This window comes from Mus pahari, chromosome 15 (genome assembly GCF_900095145.1).
Source record: "Mus pahari chromosome 15, PAHARI_EIJ_v1.1, whole genome shotgun sequence".
In the NCBI taxonomy this organism is placed as follows: Eukaryota; Metazoa; Chordata; class Mammalia; order Rodentia; family Muridae; genus Mus; species Mus pahari.
The window spans coordinates 29,174,533-29,182,137 of NC_034604.1; the positions used below are offsets into that span (position 1 = coordinate 29,174,533).

General features: G+C 44.2%; 2 pseudogenes; both read left to right on the forward strand.

Moving 5' to 3' along the window:
- The first annotated feature begins 881 nt into the window (after window positions 1-881).
- On the forward strand, window positions 882-3,700 carry LOC110333482 (annotated as a pseudogene).
- Window positions 3,701-5,693: 1,993 nt separating this feature from the next.
- Window positions 5,694-6,192, forward strand: LOC110333368 (annotated as a pseudogene).
- The last annotated feature ends 1,413 nt before the right edge of the window (window positions 6,193-7,605 follow it).

Below are 7,605 nucleotides of genomic sequence, written 5' to 3' on the forward strand. Positions count from 1 at the left end.
AAGGAAGGAAGGAAGGAAGGAAGGAAGAAGAGAGAGAAGTAAAGACAGAAGGAAAGAGAAAAATGGAACCTTTCCGTGTTGTATTAGACCTTGCTTATGTTTGGTTTTGGCATCTTCTTAGTTGTGAACCTCTGGGTGACCTGACACTTGCTGAAGCCACATGATGACAGACTTTCAGAGAGCTTCAACAAGCTCATCTTTATAACCCCACTGTCTGTCAGGGGGTGGTGGTTCCAGATGTTGTCTTTCCTTGTTCATCTTCTCAAAATGTTTTGTTATGTAGATGACATAATGATAACTTCTGAGTGTGTTGCTGATTTGGAGAGTCGATACAGAGACTTACAGGTGCATCTAAAGGAAGGGGGATGGGAGAGCAATCCATATAGGATAAAAGGACCAGGCAGAGCTGTAAAATGACTGTGTATTGTGGTCTTGTAAAATGTTTATGATACCTGGTAATGTTACTGGCAAAATCCTGCAACAGCCTGTCACTTTTGCTGTAGCCACCAGCTATATATAGCCTTTGAACATCTGGTGACTTCTAAGGAAAAAAGACACTGGGGTAGTGGGGCACACAACTGATAAACCTGCCCTGCAAGGATTTTTGCCTGCTCAAAAGCCTCTTGAGCCTTTCTGTCCCAATTCCATATAACACTCTTTATCAAGTTACACAGAGGATGAACAGCTTAGGCAAGATGGGGTATGAAAGTTTGCCAGTATCTCAAGAGTCCCCAAAAGGGCTGTAGTTTCTTCACAGTTACAAGCACAGGCTGATATGGGACTTTGTCTTCCTGAAGCTATTTTGAATGGTTTGCCTTTCTGTATAAAGATCTTCCCTGGAGGGTGGAATGTTTCAGTTTGGGAGGAAGAAACTGTATATGATGCAGCTTTGCAAGGTAAGCTTTGGGGATGCTCTGCGTGCCTGGAGGAAGGAGCGTGTGGTATGTGAGAGCGTTACAGGGTTTCTCAAGTCAAGGCTGTAGAAACAAGCTGAAAACTGGAGGCCATAGATGCAAATAATTCAAAGTTTATATTTGAGTTTATTGAGGATTCAAACTGTCCCTTACAGCTATCACACTATACGATATGTTCTCCGAGAAGTAGAGTATGCTGTTAATACAAAAAGCCAAAGTAACTAGGACTAGATAAAATACAAGTTTGTCTCTCACCTACCAATGACCACAATCGTGGTGACAAGGATTCCTCCTCATTTGAGTGGACTAAGAAAGCTCCTGTCGACCAGACCTGGATTGTACCTGATTCTGGTGGCAGCGAGTTGTGATGAGCCAACGCAGAGATTACATGCATCGCGTCCCCAAGCTTTTCATTGGCTATAACCCTGCCTTCCTCAGTGGCTGCTCAGTCAGCCACAGGCAGTGTGTTCTTAGGACTATGTGAAACCCTTCCAGTTCTCTTTGCCAACTTCCAGTGTTTCTTCTGGCAACACTGTTTCCATGTCTTTGTGGTTCCCTTTGAGGTTTTCTGAATCCCAAGACCACCAAAACATCCATATTCAGAGGTAATCATACATAAAGAGTAGCAGAAATGATGTTTCTTTTAGTTTCCCACCAAGGTCCAGAGAACAAAGATTGGTGAGCGAATACTAATTGTCTAAAGCAGCTTTAATTTAAGAAGATTGGTTTGGTTTAATTTTTAAGGAAGAAGAGTCACGCCATCTTTTGTTTTTATACCAGTGGCTGACATAGCGTCTGATAAGGTATAGACTAGGTAAGATAGGGTAACTACACAGTGTTCAGGCTCCTGGCTCAGACTTCAAAATTGACTATATTCTGAAATTCTGTTTTCTACAATACGTTAACTAAGGTCAAATTGCCCCATATTGAAGATTTAATGGATAGTCTATTCCAACAGCTGCCTCTTAGCTACTAAATTACAAGGTGGCTGGATTCATTAAGATTTTCACACACAGCTAAACTCCTCAAATTGTATCCCATGCTTCCCTAAGAATTTCACGGGCCAGGCTAGTCTGAAGAGCTACGGTTCTAGCAGAGAGAGTCAATCTGTCGCAGTTTGTTTCCCAATAGACAAAGAAGCATTATTTTCAGGTTGATGAAAGCTGGTCATTCGAGCCTGGAGCCAAATTCCAGGGTGAGGTCATGAAGATCAGCCATGGTGAGGTTCGTTGCCAAAGGCAGTGGCTTAGAGTCCAACTTTCTCTGCTGAAAGACACACACATTGCCAAAACTTCAAGTTGAACTTTGTTAGTCTGGTACCTTTTCCCATGTTATCCTGTACAAATTAGAACTCATGGAGCCAAGTGTGGTTCCGTAAGCACCGGCTTTATGTTTCGGTGCTGTTTTAATGCATGCAGAGTTGCGTTATGGCAGGCTTTGCTTGGTGCCCCTACTGTTCTCTCTCCTCTGAAACCATGCTTATCTTACGAAGATACATTGTCTGAGCAAGGTATTTCAATGAATGCTTCATTCCACTCATGACTTATTGAAAGTTCCACAGTTAACTGTCAGAAAATTTCTAAGTGATTACATCGATATCCATTTCCTCATATGTGACATGAGTGACTTCATTTCCGTAAAACTATTTAGCCTACGTGTGTACTCCAATAAAAATCTCACGGGCTGGAACCAAAAGACGATCTTATGAAAGAATTCTGAAAGAAAATCGCCTTAAATGAAATTCCCTGCTAATGTAATGTGGAAATAAGAAGTGAGAGAGTACTGACAACTGGAACAATTAACATAAGATTTTTTTTTAACAACAAAAAAAGTCCTTCCTTGCTTTTTGCCAAGAAGGTTCAGAAAGAGAATAAGGAAGCTCCTGCCGCCCCCAAAGCTGTAGCCAAAGAGAAGATCTTGAAAGATAAGAAGGCGGTGCTGAGAGGTGTTCACACGAAAAGGAGAAGATCCGCATGTCACCCACCTTCCAGCGCGACCCAAGACCCTGCGGCTCTGGAAGCTGCCCAAATATCCTGGAAAGAGGGCACCCAGGAGAAAGAAGCTTGACCCTATGCCATCATCAAACTCCCCTGACCACCGAGCCAGTCATGAAGAAGACAGAGGACCACAGCATGCTTGTGTTTGTGGTGGGTGTCAAGGCCAACGAACACCAGGACAAAGAGGCCGTGAAGAAACTTTATGACAGCGATGTGGCCAAAGTCAATACCCTGATAAGGCCTGACACAGAGAAGAAGGTGAAAGACCTCCCTGGGGAGCCCTCCCCACTCCAGTCTCGAGAAGGTGGCACCCAAAAACCACGAATAAACCATCTTGATGTAAAAACACGAGGTAGTTTATTGGCAGAGCTCCTGGCCGATGCATACCTCACGCAGGAGGTAGAGGCATCGACCACGTGGCTCGGAAACTAGGGGTTTTTATAGGGGGAGGGGAGGGGGGGTCGGGAGAATTGGCGCGGTTGTACACGATTGGCCCATTTAAACACCAACACATTTGCAGAATGGTGCGTGCAAGTCTGCAGAACACCTGGTTAACATATGACTCCAAACTATCAGCCCCAGGAATGTTTTAACAATGGCCTGCCTGGGCGTGCCCAGGCCTGTTCTACTGTGTCCTCTGCCTCAGGCTTCTGAGCTTACAAACAACTCTCTGGACATAAGTTACATGAATCACAAGCCTTAAATTTCATTTCCCTTCAAGGGCATATGTTTTGGTTGGCTCCTAATTATGATGCTCTGGACGTTGCCAACAAGATTGGGATCCTCTAAACTGAAACCAGACAGCTAATTCTAAATATACACTATTTTTTACCAAAAAAAAAAAGGTCATTCCTCATGGGATAGGTTATTAATCCATGAGTTCTTGATCTTAAAATAAAGCTTTGGACTAATGGTGTCTCCTCTAACCAATAAGGCCCTGGAATTGGCCATGCAAAAAAAAAAAATTATTTTAGTTTTAATTAATAAAAGTTTTGCTATGCCTTGAGATACCATAAATTCAAAACGAAATAATTCTGACACTTTAAAAAGTCCAATTATGTTTGGTTTATAACAAAAATAGTTGCTTTTAAGTAGTTAAAAGAAATTCTAAGGTATGGAGAGATGGCTCAGTGACTAAGAACATGTACTGCTCTTGCAGAAGAACCAAGTTCAGTTCCCAACACCCACATCAGGAGGCTCATACCTCATGTAATGCCAAATCCAGGGGGTCCACTGCCTCTAGTCTCATTGCCCAACCTGCACTCATGTGCACACACCCACATACAGACATACATTTGCATAATTAAAAATAATAAAATAAATATATTTTTTTAAATTTGCCTACAAGCTTTAGTACTACAAGTGATTAAAAACTAAAAAAACAAAATCTTTCTATAAGATGTAATTATAAGGGGCTGGAGAGGTGGCTCAGCGGTTAAGAGGACTGACTGCTCTTCCAGAGGTCCTGAGTTCAAATCCCAGCAACCACATGGTAGCTCACAACCATCTGTAATGGGATCAGATGCCCTCTTCTGGTGTGTCTGAAGACACCAGTGTACTTACATAAAAATAAATAAATAAAATCTTTTTTAAAAAGATGCAATTATAAAACAAATATGTCACACAGAAGCATAAAAAGCAAATCATGATACTGGGGAGCTGGTTCAGTGGTAAAAAAGCATTCGCTGCTTAAGCATGAGGACCTGAGTTCAAATCCCTAACACTTCCACAAGAAACTTCAGGGATGGCCGCCTGTACACTTGTAACCTCGGAGCTGGCTGCCAGCATAGCCCCAGGTTCAGTGAAACACTCTGTCTCAAGGAAATAGGGCAGAACAAGACCCCAGATATCCACCTCTGCTTCCATGTGTGCACAAGCATGTGCACCTGCACACACATGTGCAACACACCACACACACACACACACACACACACACACAGGCACTGGCAGTTTTTCCACACACAAGAAAGACTTACTACGGTGTGAGGACTTGTCATCTGGCTTGAGTAAGACTCACATTTGGTACCTGGGGGTTGAAAATTTAACAGTGGAGTCCACAGATCCTGGGAAACAGAGATTCAAATTCTCTCCAGTGCAGCATTTACCTGAGCTCTCTATGTATAAGCTGCCTCTCCTTCCAGCTTCTCTGCGGGATGCGAGAGATAACAGCCTTTTGAATGAGCCAGCACAGTGGGATGCAAGCAGGAGGCGCCTTCCTTTCTCTCCTACTTTGATCTTTAGGTATCTTCTGTCAGATCCCCCTTCTCTACCCCAGGAAGAGAGGGCTTCAGCATAACCCAAAGATTTTCAATCCTTTTCAGATTTTTAAAAGGGTTTTCTTATTGGGTCCAGGATTAATGAGTACAGTGTGATAAAAATGAAAACTTTAATCTCTCCGGTGTCTGTCCATCTCTACAACCAGCAACAGGGAAGAGGAAAGAGTTGGCTCTGCCCATTATATCTTCAATCTCAACTCATATTCTGCATTTTCCTCTTTCACAGACTATGCAAGCTTTATTCCTTGGGGGTCAAATGAGGTAGAAGAGATAGGCCATGGGTGTGTCCATCAACACTCAAAATCACTGTAACAAAATAGCGGAAATAAATGGCTTAAAGGAGAAAGGACTTATTCCCGCTCACCATTTCAGAGCTCTGATGTATACTCCTGGTCCTTTCTCTCTGGCTGGTGGAGGCACCGTTCATCATGGTGGAAAGACATGGCAGAGGCAGTGTAAGAAGCAATGTGGGGCTTTGCAGATGCCACTGTCACTTTTCACTGCTTGCTGCAGCCATGGTCAACCCCACCCTGATCTTTGACATCGTGGCTGATGAGGAGCCCTTGGGCAGCATCTCCTTCGAGCTGTTTGCAGACAAAGTTCCAAAGACAGCAGAAAACTTTCATGCTCTGAGCACTGAAGAGACAGGATTTGGCTACAAGGGTTCCTCCTTTCACAGAATTACTCCAGGATTCATGTGCCAGGGTGGTGACTTTACACACCATAATGGCACTGGCGGCAGGTCCATCTCCGGAGAGAAATCTGAGGATGAGAACTTCATCCTGAAGCATTCAGGTCCTGGCATCTTGTCCATGGCAGATGCTGGACCAAACACAAACGGTTCCCAGGGTTTTATCTGCCAAGACTGAATGGCTGGACGGCAAGCATGTGGTCTCTGGGAAGGTGAAGGAAGGCAGGAACATTGTGGAAACCATGGAGTGTTTTGGGTCCAGGAATGGCAAGACCAGCAAGAAGACCACCATTTCTGACTATGGACAACTCTAACTTCTTTTGACTTGCAGGCATTTTACCCATCAAACCACTCCTTCTGTAGCTCAGGAGAGCGCCCCCACCCCATCTGCTCTCAGTACCCTGTAATCTCTGCCCTCACTGAGGTTCTTTGGGTTCCATATTTTCCTCATTGCCCTTCAAGACTAGCTGGATTACAAGTTTAAGCTTATGATTATGAATAAAAACTAAATAAGAAAAAAAAAAAGAAGCAAAGTGGGAGACAGAAAGGGGGTTATGATACCAATGCCCCTTCATGGCCTTCAGTGATCTACGCTCCCCCAATGAGGCTCCACTCTCAAAGGTTCCAGGAGTTCCCTGTCACACGCTAGGCGGACAAGCAAGCCTTTACAACGTGAGCATTTGGGGAATACTTAAAATCCAAACCACAATGGAGGCAAATGCATCTGACCCTGTTGGCACTGTTGTTTCTGCTCCCTACACAGCAATGTACTGAAGTTGCTTTCATCTGGGGTGGGAAGCCCTTCCTTATTATACCCCCATCACAGGATGTGCTTTGATGTGGATAATTTGCTTCCCAGAAGAGCTGGTTACTCCACAGCTTCACAGCTCTTGGTATGAGCACCTATACAGGCTCTTTGGATAAGGCTAGCTACAGTGACTACACTGACCCACAGAGTCTGTCTCACCTTAACACAGCCACCTTTCGTCCACTGCAGCCAGCCCCTTGCTCTGCCCTGCTTAAGGCAACCTCACCGGATTTCACACCCTAGAAGCCTCTAGGCATGGGTCAGGCCCCAGACCCTCCAACCCTAGGCAGTCACAAGTTAGAATCCTCTGTGAGGTCTTACTGCCTTCATTCCAGGGCTGTTCATTCCTAAGGGGTTAGACTTGCCGTAAGAGAGACTTGCACCCCCACTGCTGGGAGGCCATAGCATAGGTCTCAATGCACTAGGCGTCCATGAAGTACCCATGCTGCTTAAAACTACAAGAGATAGCATGGTGAGTTTGGAAGCATCTCTTCGCAGATCCTAAGGGATGGTCTAGCATCTCTCTTTACAACAGAGGGGCTCTTTCCATACATTTCTCAACACTTAGGACTCAGTTGAAACCAAGAAAAATCTTGTTCCTTTGTGATATACCATACCCTCCCACCTGTTAATAAGTTTCATTTATTGCTTCTGCTTAATACTGAAAAATGAAATGGCAAACTCCCTTTGAGTAATTTTTTACTTTCTGCTCAAACATGCCAAGAACATAGAGGCCTTTAGACTAGAGGGCTGGGTGGCAGTGGTGCACATTATGAATCCCAGCGCTTGAAAGGCAGAGGCAAGTGGGATCTCTTGAGTTTAAGGCCATACTAGATACAGAGTGACCAGGACGGGCAGGGCTACACAGAAAGACCTGTCTCAAAACAATAGCAGTGACAACAACAAAAAGTAGACTAGA